Source organism: Rhipicephalus microplus, chromosome 4 (assembly GCF_043290135.1).
Source record: "Rhipicephalus microplus isolate Deutch F79 chromosome 4, USDA_Rmic, whole genome shotgun sequence".
Lineage (NCBI taxonomy): Eukaryota > Metazoa > Arthropoda > Arachnida > Ixodida > Ixodidae > Rhipicephalus > Rhipicephalus microplus.
The window spans coordinates 165485826-165505196 of NC_134703.1; the positions used below are offsets into that span (position 1 = coordinate 165485826).

The window sequence follows — 19371 nt, forward strand, 5'->3', positions numbered from 1 at the left end:
CCATCTAGCAGTAAAAAATGATTCCGGGGTGGAAATAAAGGCTGTTTCTGAATGTCGTAATGGTGATTCATAAATTCTTAAGAATGTTTGAACAGTCAGAAGGCGAATTCTACAAGAAAGCGGAGGGACCCTCGATTCAAGATACAACACATTTTTGGCAACTGTTTTGAAAAGGCCAAGGCATAAGCGCAAAGCTTCTCTTTCCAGAAGAATGAAGGCCGCAACTTGTAAGCTGGAACTCCAGAGAAAAGTACACAACCAAATTCCAAAATGGCACGAACATACATGCGATATATCATTAATAATGTGTCTCTTCTCATACCTATACGGCTAGTTGCTTAGCCTACGTAATATGCCAATGGCCCGCACACCTTAAGCGATGTGTGATAAATTACTCCAAGGTATTTAACAGATTCCACCGGTGGTATATCCTCATGATGGTAAGACAGAGAGATGTTCACAGGGTATTGCAGCGGGAAAACAAGGAGGGCACATTTACTCGGATTAAGTAAAAAGCTGTTGCCATCGAGACAGCTCTCCAATATATTAAGGTAAGTCTGCAGCCGTTCATATAAGGTCTGAATGTTATCTGCCATTGGAAAAAATGCGATATCGTCTGCATAAACATAAGTTGTTATATCCTGTTTACGTGGAATGGTGCTCATTAGTAAATTAAATAGCACCGGTAAAAGCACCGAGCCTTGCGGTACTCCCCTCGTTTGGGTATGAGTAGATGATGAAAACCCATCTTTAAAACATAAAATTTCCTGTCTGCGAGAAAATTGTGAACCCACGCTACTATGTATGATGGAAAATCAAGGTATTCCAATTGATCTATCAAAATACAGTGCTCCACGGTATCATATGCTTTAGCGATGTCTAAGGTAACTAAAGCAGCATAATTTTTATGTAGCCGAGCTAATTAAAGCCTACTTTCTAAGTCAACGTGGGCATCCCAAATTGAACAACCAGCCCTGAACCCAATTTGACAGGGACGTAGAATCGACCTCATGGTAATAAGTTCATTAATTCGTATATTGATCATTCTCTCAACCAATTTCACTAAGTTTGATGTCAGTGCGATCGGCCTTATGTTATCCAACGTGTATGCATCATTTTCATTTTTTAGCAACAATAGAATTTTGGCAAGTTTTCATTCTGGAGGTATCCATGCGTTCCCTAAAGAATAATTCACTAGTTCTAGCAAAAGATTAGGCGATTCCTGGAGCAAACATTTCAACATAGAGTTCGTTATCCCATCTGGTCCGGGAGCCGTCCACAGTAAGCATAATACTGTCTGATTCAATTCAGCTAAAAAAACTTCTGGAAATTCATGCAAGTTTACCAGAACGGACTGAATAGCCAAAAATTAGCAGTGAAGCGGCGTTCTAAACCTTGCGCTATGTCTTCTAGAGAGGTGTTCATTTCTACCGGCGTCAAGACACATGACTGCAACGTTAAAGGTGCTGGCAGTACTTTTCTTGTCCGAAGATAAGCGAACAAAGCACGCTTATTTTTTGATTTAGAAAGAAAATCAAAATGTCTACTGTCGTATTCTTCTTTCGCGCGGTTCACTGTACGCTTAAATACGTCAGCAAGGAATTGATAGTCTTTCCAGTTCGTTGGGCTCTGATTAAGAAGAAGTTTTTTCCAAGCGGCTTTTCGTCTTCTATAATCGAGCGTACACTCATCGTTTCACCAACGAGAGGAGGATCGTTTATTGGATGGAATAGAATGCTCGGAATTTTTTCTAGATCCCTCCAGCATTGAACCAATCGTAGATGCAATCTCCTTAGTACTGGCATTTCCAAGCTTGGAAATGGCAGAACGGAGGCAAGCTTAAAATTTGCTATGATTGATGTATGTGCTTCTGCTGATGCACTTAGCCGCGTGGACGCTGTCAGGCGCAGTCGTTCGAAAACGTCAGTTTCGTTGTCCTATCCAATCGATTTACGTGAGCTGGCAAGAGCACAGACAGACGACTCAGACCTATCTTACCTACGGGAAACGCAAACATCACTGAAGCTGGATACAGCCTCTATTGAAAATATTCCAATCATTTGGGATACCTCTACAGGCACACACAGACCATATTTGCCTATCGCTTACCACAAAAAATTATCCGATTCTTTGCACAACCTTTCAAACACTGGAATTCGTGCAACTCAAAGGCTGATCAAATCGCGCTTCGTCCGGTGCCACATAAATGCTGACGTTCGAGACTGGGTATGTGCGTGAACACCATGTCAGCGTGCCAAAGTACATTGTTACCCGGCACCCCCCCCCCCCTTCAGCGTTTTCTGAAGACTGATCAACGTTTCGCAGTGGTCCACATCGACATCGTTGACCCCCTTCCTCCTTGTCAAGGTTACCGGTATATATTGACTTGTGTTGACCACTTCACTCGATGGCCTGAGGCTACGCCTATCCCCGATATCATAGCAGCTACAGTGGCCGATGCTTTCGTCTATACTTGGGTAGCACAATTTGGCTGCCCCACAGCAATCGTCAGTGACCGCGGCCGCCAGTTCGAGTCATCGCTTTTCAAGAAACTTCTCAAGCTGCTGGGAGTGGCACGACTGCGAACTGCCTCTTACCATCCACAAATAAACAGGCTTGTAGAATGTTTCCATCGTCCCCATCGTCAGCGCTTACAGCACATGGTCCCACGGCCAAGTGGCTCAAGGCTCTATCATTGCTGGTAATCCGATCTGCGTTCAAGGAAGACCTGTCGTGCGCCAATGCTGAGCTTGTTCATGGTGCCCCTCTTCGTTTACCGGCAGATTTCTTTGATGCCACTAAACTCAACTAGACACCCCACACCAAGCGAGTACTTGACAAACTGCGCGATATCTTCCGGAATCTTCGACCACAGCCAATGCGAGCAAGCCACTCACGGACTGTTTCGATAATCCAGACCTCCAAAAAGCGACGCATGCCTTCGTGTGCTGCGGCCCTGTGCGCAGTACCCTACAACCACATTATCTTGGGCCCTTCCGTTTACTCGAACGCCATTCCTCATCTTTGATCATGGACCTTAACCGAAAGTGCGATGCAATCGCGCTCGAGTGGCTGAAGCCAGCATACGTATGGCCCGGTTTCTTGCATTTCAGCATCTGCTACCTATCCTCTTACAATGCCTGCCGATCTTTACAACCAACACGAAGTACCTCCGGCTCGTCGCGTTCACTGGAGATAACTGATTGTTCGTCACTTCGGCTTCCTTTCTCAGGGGGGAGCCCTGTGGTGAGCGTCTGAACACGCGCCTCCACATCCCTACGTTATATAAACTATGTGCCCTCAACTTAACTCTGTGTGTCAACTCTTACACTGTGCTTTTGTATATATATAAAACATCCTCTCTTGTACGCTTTTCCTTTTTCTCTCCTGGCGGAGGCCCGTACTCGCGTGTCGCTGCAGCTCGGCCCAGGCGAAGAAAAAACAACTATACCGAACGGACGTCTTGTCTCGCAGTCAGTCAATCCACCCCATGCCCACTATACATTCAAGGGTTTCACATGCCGGAACCATAATACAACTGTAGGACTTGCGACAGTATGAGACTTGGGATTAATTTCAACCACATAAAGTTCTCTAACATGCACTTAGTCCATGCGTAACTACTTCCAGCTCGCCTCCGAGAAGAAAATGTGTGCATCACGAGTAAACCACACGCTTCCTTGCTCACAACAGTCTGATAATGTGGCTTAAACTTCAAGACAGTGCCCAGAAACACTGGTCACTCTTTTTGGACACTTGCCTTTGGTTGGCCCTTGACATGGCCTGAAGAGTGGTTCCACTGGGCGCTCTGACTACCAGGAGAGAGAAATTGGTCCTCCATGGCCCGCATGGTCAAAAGTGACGCTGTTTTATAAATGCTGAAAGCTTAGGTAATGGATCTCTGTGGCTTTGCAACTAGTACTAACTCACCATGAAGGTAGTAAGAGGCCCACGTAATACTTTTTTTTTCTTTGATGGGGGGAGGGTTAAGACGGAATGCAAAACAATACCAAGCAGGCACAGTATAAAAAGTGCAACGGACACGCAAGCTTTCTCTTAAAAAAATGTGCATGAGGGTTTTGCCCATGCCACTGTTCAGTATTTGCCGAAACTGGAATAGAACAAGCCGACGGATAAAATTGCAACAAAGGATCTGCTATCACATTTTAAAATGTTCCTTAAGTTGAAATCCTGTTGCTCTGAACGAGATTGAGGGTGTTGTCACTGTTTGACTGAGTGATTTGAAATCGCTGAAAAAGCCTTTTCACTTTTGATGTGCATGAGTGAACGGACTTTTGTGCACAGTTCTCCCCCCGCCCCCCACCCTTAGACTTTGTTTATTGTGTGCTTACACATGTACCGCATTGCAAAGATCATTTAGGACTTCAACACTTGGAAATGCCAATAATATCCAGACGGTTCCAAATAACAATACTTTTCTCACTGTCTTAAGGCCCATATTTACAATGCTACCTTAAGACTTCTTTCATTGTTTATGTGGTCTTGCCTTAAATTAACATGCTTCCTGAACAAATGAAGAGAGCATTCACAAATCAACCTCAAAGTTTCCTTTCGCCCTGCTTACCTTCCTTGTGCCGCAAATGGTCACTATGGGCACAGAAACAGTAATAAGGGCAAAATATAACTACAATGATGACTTGGGAACTTCCTCATCAAAAAAGTCATAGGATGCGATAAGGAAGATGAGACATAAAGATAAGATTGGTTTGCAAATGAAAGTTTTGAAGTACACACCTCTGCTTGGACGAACTAGCCGAAAACAAGCAGTGGTACACACACTATTGCTAAAATTATGGGAATAAATGCACATAAGAGATGGCCAAATGCTCTTTATCATTACAAAAAACTTAATTATAATTCGAAATAACGAGCTCAGCTTGTCACTTACATACTGACACACACATGAGTGGTGATGCGATATATACAGCAGATAGGAACACTAAACTCTTATATGCTTAATCGATGTAATCCTGCAATTGCAGCCATATCCTTAAAAAAACAGGATGAAAAAATTGTTAAATCCCGCTCATAACACTATTTCATTTCACTACCGCCCTGGTAGCACAATACATTAAAGTAATGTTGTATTTTTTGTTGCGAATGTTGAAGAAACGTTTTGTGTTTTCAAAACAGCATTGTCTGAACACTTTACATGAAACGTATAATGTTCTTTGTTGTTTGTAAAATTTTAAATATATATTAGAAATACACTGTTAAAATACCATTGAATGTGGAACATTAGTGCAACATTCAAACAAAACATTGAACATTGAATGTTATATTTCAAGCATTGAAGAAATGTTAAATTTGCAAAAAAAATAAACATGACAGGTAAACATTCTAGCAATGTTCATGTAATATTTTACCACCATTATTTGCCGAAAATGCCCACTAACAAGAAATTTAGCTGCAGAGAAATATTTCATGATGTACAGAGAAAACATACAGAGAAAACATGATTTCATTTAAGAAATGAAATTGGTTTTTCCTAAGTGACACCATATAATGATAGTTACAATACCATATGGTGCAGTCAATCTGTGGCTATTCTTCAATTGATATTGCAACTATTCTATGCATGCTTATTAACTGGTTTCACTGCCTGAAATGTCACGCACAGCTGTCTTTTGGTCATGTATTTGTAGTAGCTTTCAAGTTTCTCACACATCACTATGGTATGTGCTTTAATAGCTAAACTACCATGGACGTCGGCATGAATGAGTTAAGTCTTGGCGGGGGGGGGGGGGGGTTGCCTTGCGGTGGGGAAGTGCTGGTGTGGCTTGGGCAAATGATGCTTTAAATTTGCATGCCTCTGCTGATTTTCGAGAACACTGGTGACTCACAAAAGGTTGTCAAAACAGTAATGCAATTTCTTTATTGAGGTCCCAATGCTTTACATGCGGAAGTGAGCCAAACGATTATTGTAAATAAAACAAAGATGCTAAGGCTTCGCTAAAGCTATCCAAGTTTGAATGATGGTGATGCTCTTGGAAAGACCGTTCCAGTCCTGGGTGGCCTAGCAAAGGAGTGACAGTAGGTCATGGTGCAAACAAGAGGTAGGTCGACAGCCTTCTGGTAATGTGTGTGGGCTGAAGTATGATGAGCAGTTGGGAAGTTATATTGAAATGTATGCATTCGGTACTACAAGTAAATTCTATTGATTGTGCATTGCAGGTATACATTATGTACGCCTGGTTAGTCCTTATCTAAGCAACACTAGCTGGTACAGTACGAGTAACAGTAGAGTATTTGGAACAGATTATGATAACTTCATGGTTTAGGTCAAGTTCCATAGACTTCATTTGGGCTGTGTTCAAACTGCAGATGATTAATTTTGGGCCAATTCATGTTTTGTAAGCTCAAAAATTCGACTCATGGAGGGGCAAAATGCAAGTTATCATGAAAATAGCCAGAAGCTTTGTAAGTATTGTTAACTATCTTACTTCAGGAGACGTTTAGGTTCTGGTAATTCTTAAAAAACAAGACACAACATAATTGAGAGACTACATCGTAGCATCACCTCACCAGGCTTTTGCAATCCTTTAGACTTCTATCAGCGAAGCTGTTTAGGAAATAGCGAGTCGGTGGTAGAAAACTAATATTGTAACAGGTATGTGCCTCTGTGCAGCCTACCAGAAAACTATCATCATCATAAATGGGTATGTGTGACAGAAATTGGGAAAATCTGACTACTCGCCTCCGGTGCACTAATAATGATGAAGGCAACAGTTAGCCCAACAAATCGCTTAAAAGCAACAGCAAACCAAAGAACCCGGGGCCCCTATGAGAAAATACTAGGAAATGAGAAAGGCAACTGCAGCGGCGAGAAGACCCCGAAGCAACAGGCCTGTGCTAAAGAAATGCCTGTCAATCTACAAGAGGTGCGGACGCTCAGTTTCAGGGCAAGTTTCTGTCTCTGGAATTTGAATAACCGTGTCGTGCCTGTGACTGTCTATGGGCTTCTCTGATCTAAGAATCAACGTAAAAACAACCTAGCATCACCTAGCTAAAACCTAGAAGCAAGCAGATAAGTCTTCAAAATCGTCCAGTTTTGCTGTTTCAAGCCTTGAGCGGCTTAGTACAAGTTTTGCCAATTCTTGTATGTCACTGAATTAGAAGCAATATAAATATTGTGTATAGTTTCTACAGCCACCAGAATCTGAGATAATTTATGGGGCTTTTATAATTGTCATGTCCAAACATTTCTGATCTCAGTAAGAGTTACTGTTCCAAACAAGTATGGTAGCGTGAGCATGTAAAGAATGCTCCTCATTCTAGCTGGTTTTCCTTCGCCGTCTCAACATCAGCAGCCAAAGCTACAGCTCAGTTTGACAAAGGCAAAATGCCAGAGGCCCATGTACAGTCGTCAGTAAGCTTAGCTCGAATGTTCCACAACATGTCCTGAAGCAGTTAGGTTGACACCAGCGCCACGCAGCTTTGAGTTTTTTTGCCGAGGTGTTACGCATGCATGACGACATACAATCTAAGCTTAACGAGCTATTATCTTGGCAGCAGTGCCCAGTGTTTCGCGGCTGGCCTCAGTCAAACTAGTCCAAGACACGCTGCGGAGTGTTCGAGTTAAGCTTTTTGACAATTGTGCGGTGCAACGTTGTTTAAGAACACCAGATAGTTGAAATTCCTAAAGCACTCTGCTACAGTGCGCTAATATTAATATTGTGGTTTTTGCATGTAAATTCCCCAATAATATTATTATTAAAACTATACAAAGCCAAACATAAGGACATCACAGTGAAAGTAGTCTGGCTGTTTAAGTTGCAGTGCATAAAAGGAAACAGAGCAGTAAAAACATTCAACATGAACGGTCATATTGTACGTTCTCTGTGTGTAGTCTGCTCTTGTGCAACAATATTTCAACAAGAGCCAATACCAGATTTCACACCATTTCTGTCATGTGCACCTTGAAATTGTGTTAAATTAATGGAGATGTAGCAACTCGGTCAGGATTGTAGGCACTGCATTAATAGGATGAAGTTAGTTTCTACTTTCATCTGGAGCACAGCCAGAATGAATTTGGCTAAAAATGAGACGTCACATGAAAAGCATTACACTAACGTAACTCCTTAGCCAGAACAGCAACAGGGAAGCTACATATATGAGACGTAACGCAAGTGTGCGAGTAACAAACCTCGTAGGCAACTGCATGCAGTCGGCCACTCGGTCAAAAACGCTGAACACTAGTCAGGAAATGTCCTGCCGAAAGTCAATCAGTACACAGACATGACATCGAAACCAACAAAATATGGTCAACGGGCACATTTTCGCGCGTAGACGATCGTGACGACAAGACCGACGTGCTTTTCGTTCACGCTTGTGAAGATAGTGAAGGTAAGCATAAATGAGTTCATTGCACTTTAAAGCTACTACTCTCGATGAAGGGAAACTACTGCATGCGTGTAATACCTATGTCACGCTGTACCGCGCCGTGGCTGACACAAAAGTACAGGAGGGGTCAACAGTTCCCAGGCCACGCTGCCATAGGAATACATGGAATAGTGGCCTATGAACTTTTGACCGGCCCCGTACGTCAAAACCACGATGATACAAAAACCAATCCGCGGATAGAGTTTGGCGCAGCGCAGTCTGAAAGTTGGATCGCGTTGCGATAGGGGCTGATAGCAATTGGAGTTGTCAAAGTAGCAGCACCTGATCCGGCTCAAGCCTCACCTAGATCGGCCCTTTTTGTGATCTTAACTGTTTGTGCGACACCGGTACAGTTCGTTTTAATCGCGATCAGGTCCCATTGCTATTTGTGCGATGTCTGCGCCAAACTCGATTCGGATCAGGCTGTAACGCAATGCATTGGTCAATTGTTTGCGATCAAAAGCGCTCTTGTGTAACCGGTTTTGCGATTGAGAAATGATCGGGCTTGATTGTGACCAGGAGTACTCTTCTGACATTTGCATAACCTTTAAGTTGTGAAGAGCAGAAATGATTGCACATGGGGTGTAGTTAGAGCCAACATTTTGAAAGGTTTTGCCAGGCTGAAACAAATCCGCTTCTCGAAACGTTCGCTACAACGACACCCCATGTTCGCAAATTTTTCATGTCTTCAAGCTTTAATTTTCCCCTGAACTTCTCCCTTTACCCTCCATGGCTGTATATCAGCTGTCATGCTGATAAATTCGAGGCCATGGCCGCCGCATCGCGAAGAGGCTAAATACAAGCAAAGCTATACATTTCAGTCCACATAAAAAATTCCCAGCTGGCCAAAATTATTCCTGAGTACCCCCTTCTCTATGGCACGCCAGATTATCACCATTTCAGCTTGTGTTACTGCAGTAGTTATTAGCTTTCTTTGTGTGAACTTAAATTGAAAACACTGGCTATATCATATGCAGATATGAAACGATACCGGAGACATTTACAAGATGTCGGCGACCGGCAGAGAAAAAGCAGAGTTGCTGAATGTGTGCACAAACACTTCGCAGTTATTGCAACAACACCTTTTTCCGAACAGGATAAGAGTTTCGCAAATGATAAAGAAGACAACAGAAGCGGTGATTTCACGATGGCTTCAAATCTAGAGCATGTCAACCCTACAAATGCTTTTGCAAGCACATCAGCTGTAGAACAGCCAAGATTGGCCAGCAATGTAGCAGAAGTTGAGTTTGAAACAACTTATGAAGAACAGCCGAGCTTGGCCAGCGAGCTGGCAGCTTGGGCCTGTGAAACTAAAGCTTGTTCATCTCATCTAACGCTGTTGCTGAAAATATTGAAGAAGCACCACCCGGAGTTACCCAGTGATTCACGAACCCTAATGGGGACACCAAGGTCTTCCGTGTTAAGAAAAATGGGGACATTTGGTTTATACCACTACTTCGGTATTAAATCATTACTAGAACAAATATTACAAGCAGGCAGCATCACAAGTGATACCATTGCACTTCTGATAAATATTGATGGGCTTCCCATTGCAAAGAGTTCAATCAAACAGTTCTGGCCAATATTGGCATCTGTTGAGTCGAGTGATGTCAAGCCATTTGTAATTGCCTTGTTTGTTGGAAACACAAAACCTGAGAGACTCGAGGACTACTAGTGTGATTTTATTGCAGAAGTGAGCATGCTGGAAATGGAAGGCTTCACTCTTGGTGACAAAAAGTTTACATTTCAAGTACGTGCATTTGTCTGTGATGCACTTGCAAGGGCATTCTTGAAGTGCATCAAGGGCCATGGGAGCTATTACAGTTGCGAGAAATGCACTCAAGAAGGAGTCTATTCCGAAAGCTCTCGGAAAGTAATCCTTCCAGAGCTCAATGATCCACTGCTAACTGATGAAGCATTTCCGAACCAAGATCAGGAAAAGTACCATTGTGGACACTCACCACTGACCGAGTTAAAGATTGGCATGGTTAGCGATTTTCCACTGGATTACATGCACCATGTGTGCCTAGGGGTTGTGAAGAAACTGCTTCACTACCGGGTCCGTGGAGTACCTCATAGGTCAAAGGTTCCAGTACGTGTGCAGAATGAAATATCAGAGATGCTAATAAATTTGCAGAAGCACACCTCGGGAAATGGCCTGTAAGCCCCGAAGTCTTTGCGAACTGGAAAGATGGAAGGCCACAGAGTTTCGAAACTTTTTATTCTACTTTGGACCTGTGGTACTATCAGGGCGAATTGAAAAATGTTATTACCAGCATTTCAAGAAGCTGAGTGTGACTTTGTCTATCCTCGCAAGCCCTGAGCTTTGCCACCTGCACTTAAACTTTGCCAAAAATCTTCTCCGAGGGTTTGTCACTGATGCTGGACGTCTTTATGGGGAGGGTGTTTATGTGTACAATGTACATGTACTTGTACACCTTCCTGATGATGTGCAGAAGTTTGGCCATCTTGACTCAGTTTCAGCATTACCGTTTCAGAACTTTTTGGGTCAATTGAAGCGTGACTTGAAATCTCCAAATCGACCGCTTCAGCAAGTCGTGAAGCGCTTGTGTGAGCGCAGTCAGAGTGACGTGTTCAAAACAGCACTCCAAGAAAAGCAAGTAACTTCGCAAAAGCCACATGATTCTGGACCTACTCCTCCAGGTTTTCAGAGCAACAGTTTCACTGCATAGCTTTTTCAGATGTAGTTATTGAAGTCAACACTGCTGACTCATGTCTTCTTATGAAAAACGGGAACGTTGTGATTGCAAGAAATATTTTATCAGATAGTGTTGATGTAAAAATATCTGCTAGATTTTTCAAGCAACTGACCCAATTTTATGCTGGTATTGTGGGGAAAACTGAGCTCCATGCTTCCCAGGCTTCGGACCTTTCAGCAGTCAATGCAGTATGGTCAGTCAAGGAGATCAAGTGAAAGTGCTGCTGCTTACCTGGTAGACAAGGTTTTGTTGTACTTGGTTCTTTAACCCAGTGAGAGTCTGGGGTTCTTTAACGTGCACTCAAATCTGAGCACACGGGCCTACAACATTTCTGCCTCCATTGAAAATGCAGCCGCCGCAGCCGGGATTCGATCCCGCGACTGAAGCTAACATGCTCTTTCAAGATGTGGTTTCAGAGCACATTTGTGTTGCGACTTGTAGGTTTCACCAGTAACCATCCTTGCCCTCACCCACACTAGCGGCCACATAAAGCAGCCACCAGGGCCCCTCGGTATTTCCCTGGATGTGCAAGCACAGCGAGCAACAGTTGGGAGGAGAAGTTGGCAAAAGTATGCAATGAGTTTTGATGTGCGTGGAGAGTCCGTTGGGCCCTAAAATAGTGGCGAACAGCGTGGAGGTTATTCTTCTGATTTGTGCCACTGTCATGATACAGGTGCGAAAAACAATTAAGTGGTTGCCGTGCGGGGGCCATGAACAACAACGAAGGGGTCAAAAGCTTTAAATTTCGAAGTGCGGTCATGTGCAAGCAGGCAGCAAGTGACAACATATACCATCGAGGGACTACAATGGCACTATCTGATGTGGACCAGGAAGGTAGCATTAATGCAAGGCAGTGCTGTGGACCGGGAAGGTAGCATTAATGCAAGGCAGTGCTGACAGTGATCATTATTGGCGGTTGGACGAAATTCGAGTTTTTAAAAACAGCTGCTGCGAACAAGTACTTTACAGAGCACTTACAGGGCTACGTGCATTATTTGGCCCCGCCGCGATGGTCTAGTGACTAAAGTACTCGGCTGTCGACCCGCAGGTCGCGGGTTCGAATCCCGGCTGCGGTGGCTGCATTTCCGATGGAGGCGGAAATGTTGTAGGCCAGTGTGCTCAGATTTGGGTGCATGTTGAAGAACCCCTAGGGGTCGAAATTTTTGGAGCCCTCCACTACGGCGTCTCTCATAATCCTATGGTGATAACAGTGAAAGTTGGGCTAGTTGGTGGTTCGTACTTAAGAAGTAAAAACAGCGCAACAATATATACAAGGACAGAGGAAGAGACGACACCGCGCTGACTCGCGACTAAACTTCATTGAAAGATACACGCACATATATCAAGCATTTGTCAAGGTTGTCCACGTGAACGGGTCAAATGCTTGATATACGTGCATGCATCTTTCAATAAAGTTTAGTTGCGAGTCAGCGCGGTGTCGTCTCTTCCTCTGGCCTTGTCTATATTCTTGCGCTGTTTTTACTTCCCAATAATCATATGGTGGATTTGGGACGTTAAACCCCACATATCTATCTGTCTCTCGACGTGCATTAATTGTGCAGTGGTGGTGAATGGTTTTCATTGTCGTATCAAAAGCATCTGCAATGTTTATGCTGCTACTAAAGCTATTTTGTTTGTTTAAATTCTGCAGTAATTCCTGAATATTCCTTGTTTTTGCATAACAAAGTGCCGCGGCCTGCTTATTAATCACAGCCAAGCCTTCGATGAGCATCGAGGAATAAAGTATAAACGAGCATCATGCAATAAAGTATATTTGCAATCAAGACATGCAGTTGAGCTGAGTTAATGCTGCCAAACAGCTGCAAAATGTAGAAAGTCTTTAAAACTGCTGATTAGAGTGCTTCGAATCAGTCTGGTTCAGTCCTTGCATATATATACAAGCCGCTAACACACATGCGTTCCATCAATAATTCAATGTACTTTAGAATACCCTACTGCATGTTGAAGACATGCTCCAGCTATGATTCGCAAGTTTGTCTTTTCAGTTAAAAAGACTTCTGACATTGGGCCTGTTTTCAGCGTTCCATGAGCATAATTTACAATAATTCTTAATATCTTTATAAATGTTACAGGAGTGTAACTTGTAACGTCACATTTGTAATTTGCTTATTGTTATGCGAACATTATCATAACATTTTATTAATGTTTACATATTGTTTAAGATGAAACGGGGTTTATTGGCACAAGTAGTACTTGCACAGCAGGTCTATTGATGAAGAAAGCGGGCGGCAGCAACGGACTCAGGAATCGCAGCCCTCGGGAGAAACGCTCGCGCTTGGCTCCTCTCGCTAAAGGCGTGACCCACTGCGGCACATAATCTTCTTCCTCTCTACAATACCCCGGCGACGAAGACGAGCCATCCTGGCAAGTCAAGGTGATGAAAGTATGAGTGGGTCGTGATATCGCTTGAGACGACTCACGTGGACAGTCTCACGATCAAGGCGTCACCTGTCTAGAGATGGCGTGAGCGGCTCGATCACGTATGTTGCATGAGATCGACGTTCGACCACGCGATAAGGACCGTGAAACTTAGGGCCAAACTTTGAGGACAGACCTGGGGAGTGGAAGGGCAGTCGGAGCCAGACAAGCGCGCCCACGGCAAAAGTCTCGACTTGCTGGTCGCGGTCGTGGCGGTCTTTTTCAAGTGCTTGCTTGTCCGAGGTGAATGATCGGGCCAACTGACGACACTCTTCGGCGTGGTTCACAATTTCAGAGAGAGGGTTGAACTCTGAGACGTCGGGACGATACGGCAAAATGGTGTCAAGGGTGGAGCATGGCTCACGCCCTTATGAAAGAAAGAAAGGCGGGAAGCCTGTGGTTGACTGCGTAACCGTGTTGTACGCATAAGTCACAAATGGAAGAATAAGATCCCAGTTCGATTGGTCGGAATTGACATACATGGCGAGCATGTCTCCTAGCGTTCGGTTGAAGCGCTCAGTTAGACCGTTGGTCTGCGGGTGGTAGGCTGCTGAGGTGCGGTGCACCGTGCGGCATGCCCGAAGGAGTTGTACAACTTCGGATAAAAAGACACGCCCTCGATCACTCAGCAGTTCACGTGGTGCCCCATGACGCAGTACGAAGCGTCGCAAGATGAAATTGGCTACGTCACGTGCACCAGCCGTAGGTAGTGGAGCTGTTTCAGCATACCTCGTCTGATGGTCGACCGTGACAATGATCCATCGATTTCCAGTGGCAGTGTATGGAAGGGGACCATACAAATCGTTTCCAACGCGGTCGAAAGGGCGCGCCGGACACGGTAGAGGCGGTAATAATCCGGGTGATTGGGCCACTGTCTTTCGTCGTTGGCATAATGAACAGGACCCAATGTATTTTTTACAAAGGGTGTACATATCACGCCAGTAGTAACCCTGGCGGATCCGGTTATATGTTTTTAACACACCAGCGTGAGGATGTTGTGGGTCGGCATGAAAATACGCACAGATATCAGATCGCATGTGGCGTGGTATAACCAAGAGCCATTTACGACCATCCGCATGGTAGTTTCTGCGGTATAGTTGCGCGTCCCGTATCTCGAAATGTGTGGCTTGGCGGCGAAGAGCGCGTGGGTACGCAGACAATGAGGAGTCGGAAAGAATGTTCAGGAGAGATTTTATCCATGGGTCTTTCCGCTGTTCAGACGACATGCTTGAGACGGAAATGGGAGCGATGGGAAAGTTGGCGTCCGAATGCAGGTCTGCGCTGGATCTCACTGGTGATCGTGAGAGGGCGTCCGCATCAGAGTGTTTTCGTCCTGAGCGGTAGACGACACGAATGTCGAACTCTTGTAGGCGAAGAGCCCAACGTCCAAGGCGACCTGAAGGATCTTTTAGCGACGCCAACCAACAAAGTGCATGGTGGTCTGTAACAACGTCGAAACTCTGTCCGTACAAGTAAGGACGAAACTTGCTCAATGCCCAAACGATTGCGAGGCACTCTTTTTCAGTTACGGAATAGTTCATTTCCGCTTTCGTGAGTGCGCGGCTTGCATATGCGACGACGTACTCTGGAATACCGGGCTTTCGTTGCGCGAGTACGGCTCCCAGACCAACGCCACTGGCGTCTGTGTGCACTTCAGTGGGGGCACTTGGATCGTAATGGCGTAGAATGGGTGGCGACGTAAGTAGGCGGCGCAGTGTAAGGAAGGCTTCGTCACATGCCGGGGTCCAGTTAGAAAGATTAGCTGGACCATTCAGTAGTTGCGTAAGTGGGGCTATTATTGATGCAAAGTTGTGGACGAAATGGCGAAAATACGAGCACAAGCCGATGAAGCTCCTAAGTTCTTTGAGTGGAGTTGGCTTCGAAAAGTTGGCTACGCCTCGAAGTTTGTCCGGGTCGGGGCAAATTCCATCCTTTGACACAACGTGACCAAGTATAGTAAGTTGGCGAGCCCCGAAGCGGCACTTCTTTAGGTTAAGCTGGAGGTTTGCCTTAGTAAGGCACTGAAGAATTGTGTGCAGACGGTCGACGTGGGTAGGGAAATCAGGAGAAAATACGATAACATCATCAAGGTAGCATAAGCATATCTAAGGCCGCGTAAAACGCTGTCCATAATTCGTTCAAACGTTGCAGGTGCATTGCACAGACCGAATGGCATAACCGTGAATTCGTATAGGCCATCCGGCGTAACGAACGCTGTTTTGGGACGGTTACATTCTGCCATCGGAACCTGCCAATAACCTGAACGTAAGTCCAGCGAAGAAAAGAATTCGGCACCTTGTAGGCAATCGATGGCATCGTCGATGCGGGGAAGGGGGTACACATCTTTCCGTGTAATTTTGTTCAGTCACCGGTAGTCGACACAAAATCTAATCGAACCGTCTTTTTTCTTCACTAGCATAACAGGTGAAGACCAGGGGCTAGAAGATGGCTTGATGACACCGCGCTGAAGCATATTGTCCACGTGCTCTGCAATTACACTTCGTTCCTTGGGTGATACGTGGTAGGGGCGTTGCCGCAAAGGAGGGTGCGTTCCAGTGTAGATTGTGTGAGCGACGGTGTTAGTTTGACTCGGTGCCTTTGAGGAAGGTCAAATAAATCACGGAATTCATGCAGAAGGGTTATTAGCTGCTTCCGTTGATCCAGAGGAAGCTTGCTGTCGATGGAACGATCGAAGATATCCGAGTAGTCATCCCGCTTAAAACGAGGAGTAACAGCGTTCAGTTGAAGTTGCTGGCCAGTGTCGTGAGACTCAATAGGCACAATAGCGTTGTCATCAACAGGAAGAACATAGCCCAGTGTTTCGTGAGCTCTTAAGGTGACAGGGCATGAGCTAGTATTGCAAACAATTCCGGAAGTATCTTGGTGAAGTGGCAGAACGGCGTATGGCAGAGAAGTATCGTGGCGGCGACTGAAAACGTCAGATGGGGAGAACACAACGGTAGAGCCGGACAATTCACTGCAATTGACGGGGACAACAATGGCACTAAGAAGGGGAACATCTGTGTCGGAAGCAACAAGAAGCTTGCCAAGGTGAGTGAGCTCATTGTCGGTAGATGGCGAATCAGAAAACACAGAAAATTCCACCTGCGCGCGAGCGCAGTCAATTACGGCATGGTGGCGTGACAAAAAATCCCATCCAAGTATCACGTCGTGGGAACAAGTGGCCAACACGAGAAACTCGATGTGGTACAAGACGTCCTGAATGATTACTCTCGCTGTACATGCTCCGACTGGTCAAATGGGTTGCGTGCTCGCGGTATTCAGCATTACGTCGGACGGCGGCGTCGTTACTTTTCGTATCGAGCGGCAGAGTTTTTGACTCATCACAGATACGGCAGCACCCGTGTCAACAAGCGCAAGAGTTCGTAGACCTTCAACAAACAGTTCCAGAACGTTTGTGTGGGACGGGCGAGGACTTCTACAATGCGACGACTTCGCAGCTCGTGCCTCCGGAGCTGCGGCAGTCAGTTTTCCGTCTTTACGGGGTTTGGTCGGCGACGCAGCGGGGACGGAGAACGGTAGCGGCGTGATGAGGATAAGCGACGGGGACCGAATGGTCGGGAAGGGTGGTGGTCTAGTTCGAATGGTAAGGAAGGGTGGAAGGGTGGTGGTCTAGTTCGGATGGGGACGGGTCGCGTTGCACTGATTGACGGTCGTATTGACGGGGCATTTATCGTAGCGCGTTGTACGGGGCCGGGAAAGAGTCGACAGAGTACCGCGGTGCTGCAGCCGGGCCCGTTGCGAAGCGCCGGCGACAGAAGCGCGCCACATGACCTGGATATCCGCATGCATAACAGATTGGACGATTGTCAACTGTGCGTCAACGGTTTCCGTTATAGCGCTGTTGTGTTGCTGGCACTGGCGTCGTTAGTACTCGTAGAGGCTGGGGAGTCGGCCGAAGTGGAGGTCGTGGTGGAGTAGCAGCAACAGCAGCGTAAGTCAATGGCGCGGTGACAGGTGTTGTCTGAGAGACGGGCGGCAGTGCCTCAGAGACCTGCGCCTGTATTACCTGTCTGATGGCGGGCGCGAGACGCTCAGAAGAGGGTTCCGATGTCGGTTGATACGACAGACACGAAAGTTGTCGGGCCACCTCCTTGCGCACATATCGTTTGATTTCTGACATGATTGTGTTGTGGTCTCCACCTAGGGTCAATGCCGCGAGAGGTTCGTCGGTAGCCACTGGCCGCCGTGTCATGACCCGTTGTTTGCGCAATTCCTCGAAGCTCTGGCAAAGAGTGGCGAGTTCAGACACGGTACGGGGGCCGTTGGCCAGCAGCATCTGGAAGGCGTCGTCGTCTATCCCCTTCAAGATGTGTTTGATCTAGTCCGCCTCGATCATTGAAGGGTCAAGGTGCTTGCACAAGTCGAGCACATCCTCGATGTAGCTTGTGAAGCCTTCCCCCTGAAGCTGTGCGCGTCCCCGTAGACGCTGTTCGGCACGGAGCTTGCGTACCTCGGGGCGACCGAATACATCGGTAATGCGTAGCTTAAAAGCACCCCAAGTGGCGAATTCCGAGTGGTGGTTGTTAAACCAGAGACTCGCTACCTCTTTCAGGTAGAAGGGTACATATTGCAGCTTCGATGTGTCGTCCCACTTGTTGCTCGCGCCTACCTTTTCAAATGTCGACAGCAAATCTTCTACGTCTTGCTCATCGGTACCGTCGAAAAAAAGGTGGATCGTGCACGCGTAGCGCAGTGGGCACGATGACCATCGGAGGCTGGGTCGCACCTTGCTGGGTGGTTTCTTCAGCCATTTCTGGGATGGCATGTAGTTTCCTGTTGCGGAGTTCCAGGTTGAAATACCCAGCACCTCCACCACTCTGAAACGGGGTTTATTGGCACAAGTAGTACTTGCACAGCAGGTCTATTGATGAAGAAAGCGGGCGGCAGCAACGGACTCAGAAATCACAGCCCTCGGGGGAAACGCTTGCACTTGGCTCCTCTCGCTAATGGCGTGACCCACTGCGGCACATAATCTTCTTCCTCTCTGCAAAGATAACAATATCGCTACGTTTATTCAGAACGTTAGCAGAACATTTAGTTTCGATGACATTAACAATATTGTTTCAACATTGAAGCTGAACGTAAAAGTAACATTATTAAACGTATTTGTGCTACTTGGGTAGTTCGATCGCAATCGTCTACTCTAAGTGCACAGAAAGCAGGCACAGCTTCACAAACGACGATTACTACGAAAAACAAAATAGCTCCAAAGTTGTCTCCATGCGTGCGTACGAACGTGTACTACGTACATAACTTTTAAGGCATGTGCACGACGCAGTCAACACGCAACAGTTCACCGCGTTATTCACAGGAGGGAGCTTCGCGGGAAACATAAGAAATGCGATCAACAGTAGCTTCAAACACTCGCCGCCACTCGTAATCGCCTCGTCTCGCAAGGCGGAACAGGCTTTAGAAGATAACACCACGCGTAATGACAAGCGAAGGCGCAGTCCTCAAGCGCCCACAGTACAATACATCGAGCCCTCACAAAGATGGCACCGAGCGCGCATCATACCTTTCCGGCTTCTGGTACCCGAAACCTGCCCAAAACCTTCCAGAAAGCTTCCACGAGTAACTTGTCCTGGGAGCGTCTGGCGACCCTCAGGATCCCCGCGGGTCGCCAGAACGTCAACCCGAGAAAAACGAACGCCAGCCGGAGGTGAGCCAGGGGGGGGGGGGGGGGCAGCCCGAGAAAAACGAGCGCGCTCTGGCTGTCTCTGGCAGCCCGCGGGTAGCCAGAAGTCGAAAATCGAAGAGTCCAAGCATTAAGGACGACGGGAAAAAG

At 46.1% G+C, this 19371-nt stretch overlaps 2 protein-coding genes and 1 pseudogene across 11 annotated transcripts in view; 2 read left to right on the forward strand and 1 right to left on the reverse strand.

Annotated features, from left to right (window-relative positions):
- LOC119172939 (uncharacterized) overlaps positions 1 to 19371 on the forward strand; it is a 1216589-nt gene that overhangs the window by 307614 nt on the left and 889604 nt on the right. The gene's annotated exons all lie outside the window — the stretch shown is intronic.
- The window catches only part of LOC142813823 (uncharacterized), a 548512-nt gene that overhangs the window by 56539 nt on the left and 472602 nt on the right, over positions 1 to 19371 (reverse strand). The gene's annotated exons all lie outside the window — the stretch shown is intronic.
- LOC142814015 (uncharacterized) lies at positions 9145 to 11398 on the forward strand (annotated as a pseudogene).